General features: G+C 35.7%; 1 pseudogene; it reads right to left on the reverse strand.

The window, feature by feature from the left end:
* Window positions 1–694: 694 nt before the first annotated feature.
* Window positions 695–1,425, reverse strand: LOC112397548 (coenzyme Q-binding protein COQ10 homolog B, mitochondrial pseudogene; annotated as a pseudogene).
* Between the last annotated feature and the right edge of the window lie 14,313 nt (window positions 1,426–15,738).

Consider the following 15,738-nt stretch of genomic DNA (forward strand, 5'->3'; position numbering starts at 1 on the left):
GACAAAATTTGACACATAATCAGCATTATTGAAATAGCAGTCAAGGTACCTGGGAGAGGGTTGCAGACTATGAGAAAAGTAGCTTAAAAGTCTGTACCACTCACACACACACACACACAAAATTCACTTTATCTGGAAGCTAACCTCAGTATAACACTGAATTATCTACTATTACCCATAAGAACAATTTAAAAATAAGAAAAATGCCTGGGAACCTTCATTAACAGTATTTTTAAGTTAAAGTTTTTACTATAAATGTCTGATGATTACTCAAATATCCTAAGCCATGAGGCAGTCCCTAAAGACAATAAGTTATAAATAGTCTGAATTTAATAACGTAAATATGATATGGTTAATATAATATACACTGCATGTGTATCTCAACCAACATCTTTCAGGTGAGGTGATAATTAAAAGGTTTAAATTTACCGTTCCAATTTCTGTTCAGAAGAGTGATGTCAGTATTCTTGCAACAGTGATGACATTCATTATTGTAAATATGCTAATATACATATTACTCTGAATTACACTTGACTGAATTCTATGTACACGTGGTTACATATTCCAAATGAAAAAATTCAACAGTACAGGTTTATAATCAAAGCTGAGTTTGACAAATGCCTTCTGACTTCTGAAAGCACTTCTTAAAAGTGAATAAACTAGTTGTAAGTAGGTGACCATTTCCTTTTTCCCTTTACACATGATGAACTTCATGAAACATTAATACCCAAGGTATATTCGTTTCTGGACCATACTGCTTACATGCTCTTCTTTCAAAAGCAGTTACCATTTGCTTTACAACTTCATCGAAAACAATGTGGCAGCTGAGAGTGTAAAAGTGAGCAAAATTCAAAAGAAATTGAACAATCTAAAATACAAATTCTTGGGTAGCCAGGAAGAATTTGGGCTAAAACACCAAACAGTCTCCAAATGATTTAAGAGCTTCCCATCAGTACAGGCTGCTTTACCAAATGTGGTTTCACCAAGGTTACTACTGATGCATAGTGCTCGAATACAGGTGGAGACCCAATTTCTAATCGTGTTTAGCGATATCCAGATCTACTTGATATACATCTGACTTTTTGCACCAAGGAACAAAATGCTTGTAATCCTCCATTCCCGATACTACATCATACATTTCCTGCATAGAATATCCTATAACTCTCCTCTCTGAATATTCTTTTCTTTTGTTTATTAGTGGTGCAGCAGTTCTGAAGAAAGTTCTTGCATATACCTCCTTAGGCAAAATTGAGGTATGTAGTGGAAGAGTTCTGCTCATCAGTATTCCACAGGAAGCTAAATACCTGACATTTCTACAGGTCCCTGCGCTGGAGCCACGGCCCCCACCACTGCCGCAGGCTTCAGACGGCATCCTGAGACCAACCTTTTCCAGGGCCCCCTGACAGTCTGAGCTGCCATGATCATCTTACTGAAAAATTCAAGTTCTCTTGCAGAAGCCCTCAAACACTCTATTGTTACAAAGTCTTTCCCTTGTATTTGAAAGGTAGATTTCCCATTTTTTAAACCATATAAATTAAGGAGACCCTTCCCACTATATGAATTCTGGTGCCATGTGTTAAAATATATTTTTTCACCACTCAATTTATACATTTCTGTAAATCCTACTTAAAATTACCAACACTATTTTTTCCTTATCTGATAATACTTATTACTGCACAAAAAACTAAGAAAACACATTTTAAAAATAAAATACATATCTACAACAGTTTTAAAACACATTTTAAAAATAAAATATGTATCTACAACAGTTGTACAGATGAGTTTTCTGGGGAAAACTTCTTTCTATAATCACAAAACAGAAAACCTAGGATCTGATCATATAATTAATTTCATCAAAACAAAACAAAATCTCAGTATTTGTTGAATATTCTTTGGAGAGTTCACACATTCATATTTCCTCAAAATATCACCTATAACCTAATGACTCCTACATATTTATCTCTAGCTCCTGATTCTAACCTCCAGTTTCTAGTTGTATATTGGATATCTATCAGTGCTGTTATCCCTCCTTCTGCTTATCTCTATTTTAGCACTTAACCAGGGAATAATAACTCCATATTGTCCCCCCTTCTCCCCCATAAACTGCTAAATGGCTTATTTATCTCTATCTCCATAGTACTTGTGCTCTTGAGTCATATATTTGTATTGTATTAATTAAATTGAATAAATTACCATGTTTAAAAAAACACTTGAGAAAAGATTCTATAATATCCTTTCTTATAATTTTTAACTATTTATAAAATTTACATTATATAGAGAATATACATTTTAATGTATATACATTTTAATATATATAAATATACATTATTTTTTTATTTTTCTGATATTAATTCCTCATACTTCAGCTTTAGCATGACTTTTTTCCCCTTGTCTCAATAAGAAGAGAGAAAATATATTCACTGCTTCCATCTGTATACCATCTCTTCCAGAACATAAAGATTTATCAAGCATCCTTTCCTCTTCTCTTGTCTTCGACTTCCCTGGTTTTCTTTTATGACTTACTTCCCAAACTTTTAATCACTCCCATTGCCTTTTCTTAGGCATTTTCCAAGGTATTCACATCTCTATATCTGCAGTAAGATATAGGGCCACAAAAAGGGACAAATACCCCAGTTGGATAAAGTTAGAGAAAGAGTAAGAAGACTCTGATTTGAGGTTAACTTTAGGTAGACTTACAAAGCTTTATTTACATATCCTGCTCTCGTAAATAGATCACTAGTCAAAGATTCCAAAACACACATAAAGAGCCTCCTTGTTCTGTAAACCTACCAGGGAAGCCATGCCACTAAAATGCTAGTGGACTTTTCCAGTGGCTCCTTTATTTACTAGTCAAGGTCCACATGTAAGGAAAGTCTTGCGACTCAGATAAAGACATTCAGCACTTGATCAATATTATTGATACATTCTGTGGTGTTCATGGGTGAAGGCACTACATAAATATTGTCATTACTATAAATAAGTTAATATCACAGGAGAAATAAGTGTATTTGCTTGAAGACCCAGTACAAAAATGATAAATGAGGGAAGTTGGTGAGAAAAAGCATTTTTCTTGGCCTGTGGTCAAAAAACAAAGCTTTCAACAATTGCAGGGAACTTTCTCTAGACATGAGCTGGGAAACAAATTTAGCTAAATATAAATCAAAGGAGTTCTCTTTATTGTAATTCAAGGATGCCATAATATAGGAGGCAAGGGAGATTGCCAAAGGAAGAAACAAATATTTCCTTCCCAATAGAGAGATCTTTGTAAAGCATGAGTTTTTCACTTCTATTGTCACAATTCTTTGATGCACACAGAGAGGCATGCTGTGGCCTACAAAGAGGAGTTATGGAATTCTGGCTAAGAGGTGGTGAGAAGAACACTGTTGTGAAGCCAAGTACCACTGAGTTAAAGCTGCAGCTTCACTGTTACCTGTCTGCTCTTGAGTTACTTATTCTGTGCCTCAGTCTTCTCTTTTACAAGATGAATCTAGTAATAGTAGGGATCTTAGTATACTCAGTACTCAGCACAGTCCTTAGCCCACAGCTAATATCCAGTAAATGTTATCTTTGTCATTAGTTTTACTAGATTTCTTTCCAAAATCCATTCCCATATGGCTTTTCAGTTGATCCTAGCTTATTTTATTTACTCATTACCAGGCACTTACTCTGAACACTTGCTCAAGCTGGTCTGGGAAATCCTATACATTTCCTTGATCATGGTGGGTTTTTCATTATGCATTTACATTTTGTGCTCTTTTCATATATTTGGTCTGATAAAGTTTCACTTCTTATTTCATATGTAGTTCTAAATTTACTTCTTCATTTTTTCTTTTTTATCTTCAAATATGACTAGTTTTAAGTACTTTCCATTTTCTGTTCTCCTAGGTTTTATTATTAATTTTTTTACAACGATACCTGTTACATTCTTTGAATGACTTCTTCCCTAGCTAAAATGTAAATTCTCTAAAGACAGGGACTATATACTATTCATCTTTGGGTCTCCCAGAACCTAACACTTTTCTAAGCACGTAGAAAGCACTCAGTAAGTGTTCAATGCATGAACTGAATATAATACAATATGATAATGCTAAAATATGAAATAACATAAAATATTAGAAATACAGAAAAATAGAAAATTGAGTAATTTAGACTCATAGAATGTAAAATAGAAAAAATGATATATGTTATTTTTTAATGCCAAGGAAGATCTCTAAGAAAAGGTACTAAAAATCACTTTGATACACTGAAAATGACTATTTTTTTACACAATAGATATCAAGCATTTATATTATAACCCAAATTATACACAAATATAAAAATATAGAAGAGAAGTGCCCCAATATACTGGCTGCCTATAGGTGATAGAATTAGAGGTGAGTTATATTTTATATTTTTCTGTAATTCCAAAATCTGTAACAAAAGCTTTTATTATTATTGTAAGTAGAGAATACCCATGTACTTTTTTTTTTTTTTTTGTCCTTCTATAGTCATATCCCTCTGACCACAGCCAGAGGCCCTTTTTATTCTTTCCAGTTTTACTGTGATATAATCGACATACAGCACCGTATAAGTTTAAGGTGTACAGCACAATGATCTGACTTACATACACCATGAAATGATTACCACAGTAAGTTTAGTGAACATCCATCATATCATATAGATACAAAATTAAAGAAATAGAAAAAAATGTTTTCCTTGTGATGAGAACTCTTAGGATTTTCTTACTCCTTAACAACTTTCATATGTAACATACGTCAGTGTTCTTAAATTTCTCATGTTGTACATTACACCCTAGTACTTATTTATCTTAGAACTGGAAGTTTGTACCTTTTTACTGCCCTCATCCAATTCCCCTCCCCCCACCCACTGCCTCCGGTAACCACAAATCTGCTCTCTTTTTCTATCAGTTTGTTTGCTTGTTTTTGTAGTATAATTGACCTACAGCACTATGTTAGTTCCTATTACACAACATAGTGATTTGATATTTCTATACATTTCAAAATGATCACCACAATAAGTGTAGTTACCATTTGTCACCATACAAAGATATTACATTATTATTGACTGTATTCCCCACACTGTACATTTCATACCTGTGACTCATTTACCCTGCGACTGGAAATTTGTGTCTCTTAATCTCCCTCACCTATTTCTCCCCTCCCCTTACCCATTCCCCTCTGGCAACCACCTGTTTGTTCTTTGTATCTATGACTCTGTTTCTATTTTATGTTTGTTCATTTGTTTTGTTTTTTAGATTCCACATATAAGTGAAATAATACAGTATTTGTCTTTCTCTGTCTGACTTATTTCACTTAGCATAGTACCCTCTAGGTCCATCCATGTTGTTGCAAATGATTTCATTCTTGTTCAAATGTTGCAAAGATTTCATTCTTTTTTATGGCTAAGTATATTTCATTGTATGTATACACACCACATCTTTTTTATACATTCATCTACTCATGGGCACTTAGGTTGCTTCCATATCTTGCTATTGTAAATAAAGCTGCAATGAACATAGGGGTGCATATATCTTTCTTAATTAGTGTTTTTGCTTTCTTTGGATAAATACCCAGGAGTGGAATCGATGGACTGTATGGTAGTTCTATTTTTAATTTTTTGAGGAATCTCCATACAGTTTTCCACATTGGCTACTCCAATTTACATTCCCACCAACAGTGCACAAGTCTTCCATTTTCTCCACATCCTCACCAACACTTGTTATTTGTTGTCTTTTTGATGATAGCGGTTCTGACAGGTGTGAGGTGACATCTCGTTGTGGTTTTGATTTGTATTTCCCTAATGATTAGTGATGCTAAGCCAGCCAGAGAACCTTTTAAGCACTCCTGTGATTAGATTCAACCCTCCCAGACAATCCAGGATAATCTCCCCATCATGAGAGTCTTAATTTTGGGGGGGGGGGATTTTTTTTTTTATTCAAACAGAAAGTCACAAAAATTATAATCATCCTCATCAGTTCACTCAGTCCCATGCAATTAATTTTTTTAATCTTGATCTTTTGTTAGCACTTTTATGAATTCATCAGTTTTCCATTAGAGTTCTGAAAATGCTTATTTATTCAGTTCAGCAGTATAGTCAGTTACCAGAAACCTGTACTTGTCAGAGTCTTTTCCATGAATTCCTTGAAGATGAAACCCTTTTATAGGAACATTTTTGCAAAAGCATCAGAGTATACTCAGAACTGTCTGTAAATGACAAAAGACTTAAAAATTACCACGGTTAAAGATTTGATGAAAGTTCATAATAATGTAATTGACAAAGAAATTTAGTTAGTTCTGAGATATACATTTTAAAGTAATAACTAGAATTATGACGTATAACATTATACCAGAACATATAAGATTTTTAGAAATTTCATGTAATGTCTGAAACATTTATACTAACAAATTTCCATATTTTTGTTGCAATGGTAAATAGGAGTGTTTCCATAATTTCACTTTCAGATTTTTCATCATTGGTGTATAGGAATGCAAGAGATGTCTGTGTATTAATTTTGTATCCTGCAACTTTACCAAATTCATTGATTAGCTGTCGTAGTTTTCTGGTGGCATTTTTAGGATTCTCTATGTATGGTATCATGTCATCTGTAAACAGTGACTGTTTTACTTCTTCTTTTCCAATTTGTATTCCTTTTATTTCTTTTCCTTCTCTGATTGCCATGTCTAGGACTTCCAAAACTATATTGAGTAATAGTGGTGAGCGTGGACACCTTTGTCTTGTTCCTGATCTTAGAGTAATTACTTTCAGTTTTTCACCATTGAGAATGATGTTTGCTGTGGGTTTGCCATATATAGCCTTTATTATGTTGAGGTAGGTTCCCTCTATGCCCACTTTCTGAAGAGTTTTTATCATAAATAGGTGTTGAATTTTGTCAAAAGCTTTTTCTGCATCTATTGAGATGATCACATGGTTTTTATTCTTCAATTTGTTAATATGGTGTATCACATTGATTGATTTGCGTATATTGAAGAATCCTTGCATCCCTGGGATAAATCCCACTTGATCATGGTGTATGATCCTTTTAATGTGTTGTTGGATTCTGTTTGCTAGTATTTTGTTGAGGATTTTTGCATCTATATTCATCAGTGATATTGGTCTGTAATTTTCTTTTTTTGTAATATCTTTGTCTGGTTTTGGTATCAGGGTGATGGTGGCCCATGTACCTTTTTATCCTTAGATAATGTTATGCAATTAGAAAAGCGTTAGGACCTATTCATGCATTATATTCAGGAATTGTCAATTGGTTAAAGCATCATGTGAATAATTAGAGGTTCAATATCTTTTGGGGTTATTTTTTTCAAACCTAAAAGAAGCACATATATTTCTTTGACTGTCTATATATTATCCTGTCTATGATATATTTTCTCATATAACAATGTATGATGTTCACGCTATGCACATATATCTAATGGGGAAGGGGTCTGGGAAGGCAGATAGAGCACAAAGTTATCTTGTCATCAGGAAAACAACATAATGCAGAAAGTATATCTTTATAGTCATTACATAGAATTTTTAATCTGTAAGAGAAATTGCAAGTTCTAGTCTTTTATGTATATAGATAAAAAGGCTGGAGCTCAGAGAGGGAAGGAGATGTGCACAAAATCCCAGAGCTACTTAGTGGCACGATTGGGACTCTTTCAACTTGTGCAACATCAGAGAAGTACAGATAAAAGAGGAATTTTAGAAAGCTTTTCCTACAACCACCTAATTTTAAAGAGGGATAATTGAGGACTTAGAGTGATCCAATATTTTCCTCTAGCTCACATTGCCTTCTAGAATTTGGCTGGAATTAGCAGCCAGAACTCCTATATCCCAGTCATTATGTTTTCTTCTGCAAGAAAAAGAAGTTACTTTAGCTCTCATCTACTCCACAGTCATTACCAGCAGTACCAAAGAAGAGCCTGACCCAATACTTATACATTATTCAATTATCAATCAAACTCTAACATTGTTCTTACCAGGGAAGAAGAACAACTATATATCAAGCATACCGCCCCATCATTTCTTGATTGGTTTCATCACCTTTCCTTTTTTCAAAATTTCTCTGAGACTCATCCATTTTATTCATTTTCCTGTAAAACAATGATCTATGACAAAACCAATGAAAGGCTTAAAATTTCTAACTTATATACAGCATTAAGTATATGTATTTTTATGGGTGCATGTGTGTGAGAGGATCTTACATAAGATATTTTCCTAAGATATTGAAAACTACAAAAGGAATTTTTTGCCTATTTTAAATTTTTATTGATAGACATAGACTAAGGTAGCCATTTGACTTATTTTTCACATTAACAGGGGAGGACAGTGTATCTAGAAGTGCTAACAGGTGGAAGAGCCTGGATTTCCATAAAAGTAAAGGAGAATAGGCCCTGTGGTGTAGTGGAACGTACATGATATAAAATATTCAGTATATGTGTTCCAGTTATATTCCTGCATGAAATTAGCTCAAGTATCTAGAACAAGTCTTTCTGTGATTCCCAATGTCAATCTCTTCATAACTCAATAAAGGAGTTCATGGGAATTAATCCCTGCGAATTAATCTTTAACCCTTGGTAATATCCCCCAAACTTTCCCACAGGGTTCTTTCTAAAAGACTGTCAAATTCTTATCAAAGTCCTTTGAATGGTAAGCAAGTGATGCAAAGACAGAGAGTAAGGTTGAGACCAAATACATCAAAGAGGCAGTGGTAGATGGAGACTCATCCTGTGGTGGGCACTGTTCCTGCCCAATGTCTGGAGATGCCTAGTCTTTGCCCACATCCTAACATACTGTCTGTGATGAGGGCCTTGAATATACAATCAGAAGACTTCCTTTTTCTTCAGAGACAAGCTGATTAAGATAGATGATCATTATGATATATGACTGGGTGTTTGTAATTGAGGAGAAATTTTGAAACCATCAATCAGTTTCAGAGAGAAAAGAATACCAGAAAAATTAATGCCTATCAATTAAAAGCCAAACTCCTTTTTTGTTGTTGAATGTTAAATGTGTTTTGTTGCAACAGATGAGGAAAACACATGATTTGATTTGAGAATCAACTCCTTTGTTTATGCCATCCATTATCTCTACCATTATCCACTGGAAAACCTTTGCTCTTAGGAATGTGCTGATTTCAGATCATGTTATAATCTGCTGAGTACTCTGCCAATGGCTTTCCAGTACAATCTTCCCTTTCTATGGCCATGGAGGCCCTCTGAGATCTGGGCTTTGCTGCCTACAGTTATAAGTTTATGTATCTCCACCTCAGTGCTCCACTATGCTTCAAGACCACAGGTCTCTTTTATTCCCTCAAACACCCCAAGCCCCTTTCCACATAAGAGACCTTGGGCTAGCACCTTCTGCCCAGAATGCCACTCCCCCCAGATGTTTTTCTTGCTGATTCCTCCTAGTTATCCAGGTTTATGTGCAAATGTCACATTCTCAGAGTGTCTTCCCTTGTTTATCTCATCCAAATTAACACTTTCTTCCTGTCTCCCCTTGAGACTTTATCACATTGCTCTTTTAAGTGTTCTCTACAATTCTCTTTACCAAATTACTTACTTGAATGACATATTTGTTTACTTACTATGTGTTTGCTACACCCCTTTCAACACACCATAAGCTCTTTGAGAATAAGGACTTATCTTTCTTGCCCATCTGTGTATCTGTAGCACTTACAACAAAGCCTTTCACATAGTAGGAGCTAGATAATTGGATGAATGAATGAATGCATGCTATTGATATAGATCTGTTAACTGTCAATGTGAAACAGAATGTATTAATATTCTTTCACTTGAGTCTTTTACAAATGTACCAAGTGTTTATCATCATTAAAGCCTGTGGCTTTAGGACTAGGAATTCATGCATATGACATTACCTATGATATCAGTGGTTCAAATGCCATTTGTCCCACTTAAAATAACAAATAACTAGAAGTAGTAAATGAGAGAGGGTGAGGGCAAGAAGGAAAACACAAAATTCTTTTTGGTCCTCTTTTCTTCTTTCAATGACCTTTCTGTTGAATTTATGCCCACAGTGTCAGGTCTTGTTTGCTTTTATGCTTCTTGCTGGATTCTGTCTAACATCTTTTTTCTTGCCTGCAATATGCCAAACAACTAATTCTGAATTACTTTTCCACTCTCTAGCTGGCTGTTTTGCATCATGGAAAGAGGCTTAGCTGAACAGTACAATCAAAGGACTACTTACACAATTAAAAAAAAAAAAACTACTTTCTTAATCAAAAAAATGAGGGTAATTCTTCTGTCATTCTTTGCTTTCATACATATCTTATCCTCTGATGCCCAGTAAGCTGAATTTTCAAATTTATAACACTTCTTCAGGTCTCTGGGCTTGATTAATAATAACTGTCAGTCCATTAAAATGGATTATGATGATTCCCAAGGAATTGGTTGTTAACATAATTAACAGCTTACTTTACTTTCAAGACATTAATCAAAAGAGCAAGTTGCGGGCTTCCCTGGTGGCGCAGTGGTTGAGAGTCCGCCTGCCGATGCAGGGGACACGGGTTCGTGGCCCGGTACGGGAAGATCCCACATGCCGCGGAGCAGCTGGGCCCGTGAGCCATGGCGGCTGAGCCTGCGCGTCCGGATCCTGTGCTCCACAATGGGAGAGGCCACAACAGTGAGAGGCCCGCGTACCGCAAAAAAAAAAAAAAGAGCAAGTTGCTGGAAATGACCAGGTTCTCACAAATGTTGCTAATTAGCAAAGGCATTGAAGTTATTTGAAAGTGATTCCTGTTACTGTTATCTGTGTGTTTGTATCACAGCTTTAAATATCCGCAATGTGATGTGTTTTCTCAAGTGTTATTAAACCAATAGACATTTAAACAAACTTAATTTAAAAGAAAAGACTCTAGATTTTGACTGTTTACTTTTGGATAGCATGGGGTGTAAAAAACTGCAAAATTACCATGATATGCAATGTGAAATATTTTCTATTCATAAATGGTAAATAAAATTCATATACACAAATTATCCCTATTTTGTTCTAACATAGTCTAACTAGCTCTATCATCAAAATAATATTCCTTTGAGAAAAAAGATAAACTTTACCATTAACTGCACATATCACATGTTTTGTATCTATGGACAATGAAAGCAATAGATGAAAGGAATTAAAAAAGGATTAAAATAATCCCCCCCCCCATTCCTACCAAGAAAGAGAAACTCTTAAAATTTTGGACTATTTGCTTCCAGTATCTTTACAGGCCTAGATAATTTTTTTTAATGTTATTGTAATTATACTTTGTATATAATTTTGTATCCTGTTTTCTCATAACATTGTCACATGCATTTTCTCTGTCAAATTAGAGAATTAATAAAATAATATTTTAATTGGCATATAGTATTCTATCAAAAAGATATTTTACATTTTACTTAACAATTCCCATAAGGTTGGAGTCATAAATTTCACTTTTAAATACAACACTGTAATAAGTATCAAAATCAAGGAAATAACTCACTGAAGTCTTACGGTGCTTTTGTGTCTGGATCAGAAACCAGCAGTACCTACTCCTATTCCTGGTAGGGTTGCCAGATTTAACAAATAAAAATACAAGACACCCAGCTAAATTTGCATTTCACATAACCAATGATTTTTTTATTATGTGTCATGTAATATTTAATATATACTAATAATGCATAGGACAAACATACTAAAAAATTTTTTTTGAAATTTAAATTCATTGGTGCATACTGTATTTTACCTGGTAACTTTTATTTATTTATTTATTAAATTTTTGGCTGCGTTGGGTCTTTGTTGCTTCATGAAGGCTTTCTCTAGTTGCGGTGAGCGGAGGCTATTCTTTGTTGCAGTGCATGGGATTCTCATTGCGGTGCCTTCTCTCGTTGCAGAACACGGGCTCTAGGTGCACAGGCTTCAGTAGTTGTGGCATGCAGGCTCAGTAGTTGTGGTGCACAAGCTTAGTTGCTCCCTCCGCGGCATGTGGGATCTTCCTGGACCAGGGCTTGAACTTGTGTCCCCTGAATTGGCAGACAGATTCCTAACCACTGCACCACCAGGGAAGTCCCTTACCTGGCAACTTTCAACCAAGATATTTCTTACATATTGTGGTAGGCAGAATAATGCATTTCCCCAAAGATGTCCACATCATAATCCCTAGAACCTATGAGGTAAAGTAGCCAAGGGCAACACTGTTGCAGAGGGAATTAAGGTTGCTAATCATCTGATGTTGATACAGTGAGATTTTCCTGGATTATCTATTTGAGCCGAAGGTAATCATAAGAGTCCTTATAAGTGAAAGATAGAGGCAGAAGAGAGAACCAGACAGATGGAAGTGTGAGAAAGGCTCAGCCCAATATTGCTGGCTTTACAGATGAAGGAAGGGGCCATGAGCCAAGGAAAGTGGACAAGCTGGAAAGAGCCAGAAAATGTATTCTCTCTGGGAGCATTTGGGAAGGAATTCAGCCCTTCTGGCATCTTGATGTTGTTGGACTTCTGACATTCAGGACTATAAAATTATAAGTTTGTATTGTTTTTAAGACACTAAATTTATGGTATTTTTTAATGGCAGCTATAGGAAAGTAATGCATATATTTTCATGGACACATTGGTGGTCATTGAGATATGATTTAGGCTGCATCCCTTGAGTCTCATATTGTGATAATTTTATAAAACAGTTTCAAAAATCTGAACCAAGACCTAGAAAACACTTCATGGGAGCTCACTGGGGTTATGCACCTTCCTGCTGCCACTCACTCATTTCTTATTTTAGCCTACCTGGGAACACTGAACAGAGTGCTTTAACTCTTGGAAAGTTGTCAGTGTTTTGTTTTTTGATAGTGATTGCATATGAAGGGCTTGAGGAACAAAGAGACTTTAATTCAAGCAATCAGCATCTTACAGCATTAGCCATGTTATGAACTCAAATCAGAAGACTCCACTTGGGAGTCAAACTACAGAGTAATCAAAGACAGATGAGATAAGCAAATGTCCTTTATAACAAACTTTCTCAGTCTGAGTTGGTGGTGAGGCAAATCACCAGTACAAGTTTGCAGGTATTCAATATGAAGACCCAATTGTTAAATGCACCACATTTACATGTATTTATTTTTATGCAGCAGGGTAAGCTGAAAAAAAAAATGTTGCCTTACTACAGGGCTGTGAAATACAACGGAGACAACTTGTTGAGTGCTGTAGTCATTTTGCTCTTCTGGGACTGCCTCACAGCTCACAAGTTTGCAATTAGGAGAGAGAGGATTTTATAGGCCATTTAAAATGTGTGTGTTTCACAGAGAGTTCACATCACATCAAACTTTGAGATGTAGTGGTGGTTAAGACAGAGCTCTCAAACTCAAGAAGTTCAAAGTCTACAGCGGAGACAGGCTCATAAACAAATAATAGCAATACAAGGTGATAAATGTTCTTATGCACAGGAAGCTGAGGGAGCCCTCAGGAGGGAGTAATCAATGCACAGGGCTTCCAGCAGAAGGTAATGCTTGACATGCCACTTGGAGAGCAAGGAATTTCAGGCACTCATGAAGCCTGTGTTAAGAAGTAGGAAGATTTTTATGCTGAGGGAACGGAGATTTTTTTTTTTTTTAATGAAACACTAAATAAATGAGTTAGTGTGGTCTTGGGCCCATTGGCCTGATTTACAAGTTATGTGTATGTTATGTATATCACCATGTATTAAAATGGATTTGATTCTTTTCATTCCTTTAGAACACATTTTTCCTGCCTGCTCCTTTGTTGAGCATTTTGGGCCAGGCAGTATGTTAGGTAATTTTTATACGTTATTTAATTCTAGGAACAATTCTATAAGTTTATTCACCTCATCGACGCCAGCATCTGGCTTGGAGCACAGGGGCTCTCTTTACTGAGATGGGGAACATGGGATAGAGGAAACTTCATGAAGAATATGATAAGCTAATTTTGGCAAATATTGAATTTGAAGGTTTCTTGAAACAGTGTCTAAAAGGCTACTTTACATGTGTGTCTGGATCTTTGAAGTCAAGTTTGGGTGGGAAATATTGAATTGGGAATCACTTGGAGCATGTGGCAATTGAAGCCCTGGAAGAGCCTGGGATGGTCTAAAGAGAAAAAATCATCAAGAGAAGAGAGCCAAAGAGTGCACGGATGGGGAGCAACAGCATTTCAAAGAAACACAGATACTAAAAGTGAACAATAATCAACAGGGAGAGAGCCCCCTAGAGGTAGGTGGAAAACCAAGTCAGAGTGATAGTTTGAGCAATGGAAGAAAATGTCTGTGTTTTAGGTCAAATAGAGCAATATCTGAGAAGTGTCTATTGGGTTATGCAACAAGGACATTTTTACTGATATTGTTAAAAATAAATTCATATTTTTGTGGTGGGAACAGAGGACCTATTGAAATATGACTGGTTAATGGAAAGTAAGAAAGTAAGAGACATGAAGAGTATACAATTTTATTAAGGAGTTAGTGAAGAAGAAGACAGAGCAAAAAGGAGAGAACCAGAGAGACAGTGATGGTACTTGGATGAGACATGACATTGAAAAAGGTAGTTTGTGTTGTGTTTAACAGAAGAGGCTTGAGCATATTTACATAATGGAAAGAAGAAGTCATCAGAGTGAGCATAAAAATTCAGAATTTTTCTGGTTGTGACAGACTCCATATCAAATAACTTCAGAGATAAAATTTAAAAATGAATACTAACTCAAACTGTGATATCCAGGTGTGAGGCTAACTAAGGGAGTCTTGGGATCCAAATGATATTGTTTTACATTCCATAGAAGTGAGATAAGTTTTCTATCAGCAGCAGCACATACAATCTTTGACCACAGTGGGCACACCTGTCCACTTCTGGGCCACTAGCTATGACTAGAGGATTGCAAAATATGATTGACCATGCCTGCAACATGCACCACACAGGGCCAGAGGCTGGACAATGACTTGGAATCCCACAGGACCAATTAGAAATGGTGAAGGAATTAATCCCACTAGAATTGCTGATGTTCCCAGGAGGAGTGAAAAAGGAGGCTTGGCAGCAAAAATACTAGATGCCCACAGAGAGGAAGAGTCAAAGATACAAGTTAGAGAAATATTAAATCAATAGAGGAAGACCTTGATCAGCTTTGAACAGGGAATAGTTCATCCCTTTCACTGGCTGTTCAGAGAGAGGGCCTCCCTTTCTGTCCCACCTGTCAAGCCTGGATCCTCCAAAGTAAATTTCTATCCCTCTACCCTCTTTAATTTTCTTCCTAATACCTATCATTCTTTAAATGTATTCTACCTATTGATTTGCTTACTTGTTACTAGCCCAGCTTTCCCGCCTTTCAAATATAAATTCTCTTATATCAAGGGCTCTGTTTGTCTTTTGTACTATTCTAACTCTGACATGGGCGTAGAGAGAAAAAACATAATATGTTCAACATAATAAAGGCCATATACAACAAAACCACAGCAAACATCATTCTCAATGGTGAAAAACTGAAAGCATTTCCTCTAAGATCAGGAACAAAACAAGGATCTCCACTTTCACCATGTTTATTCAACATCATTTTGGAAATCTTAACCATGGCAATCAGAGAAGAAAAAGAAATAAAAGGAATCCAAATTGGAAAAGAAGAAGTAAAGCTGTCACTGTTTGCAGATGACATGATACTATACATAGAAAATCCTAAAAATACTACCAGAAAACTACTAGAGCTCATCAATTAATTTGGTAAAGTTGCAGGATACAAACTTAATACACAGAAACCTCTTGAATTCCTATACAC

This window comes from Neophocaena asiaeorientalis, unplaced genomic scaffold, assembly GCF_003031525.2.
Source record: "Neophocaena asiaeorientalis asiaeorientalis breed wild unplaced genomic scaffold, Neophocaena_asiaeorientalis_V1.1 scaffold218, whole genome shotgun sequence".
Classification (NCBI taxonomy): domain Eukaryota; kingdom Metazoa; phylum Chordata; class Mammalia; order Artiodactyla; family Phocoenidae; genus Neophocaena; species Neophocaena asiaeorientalis.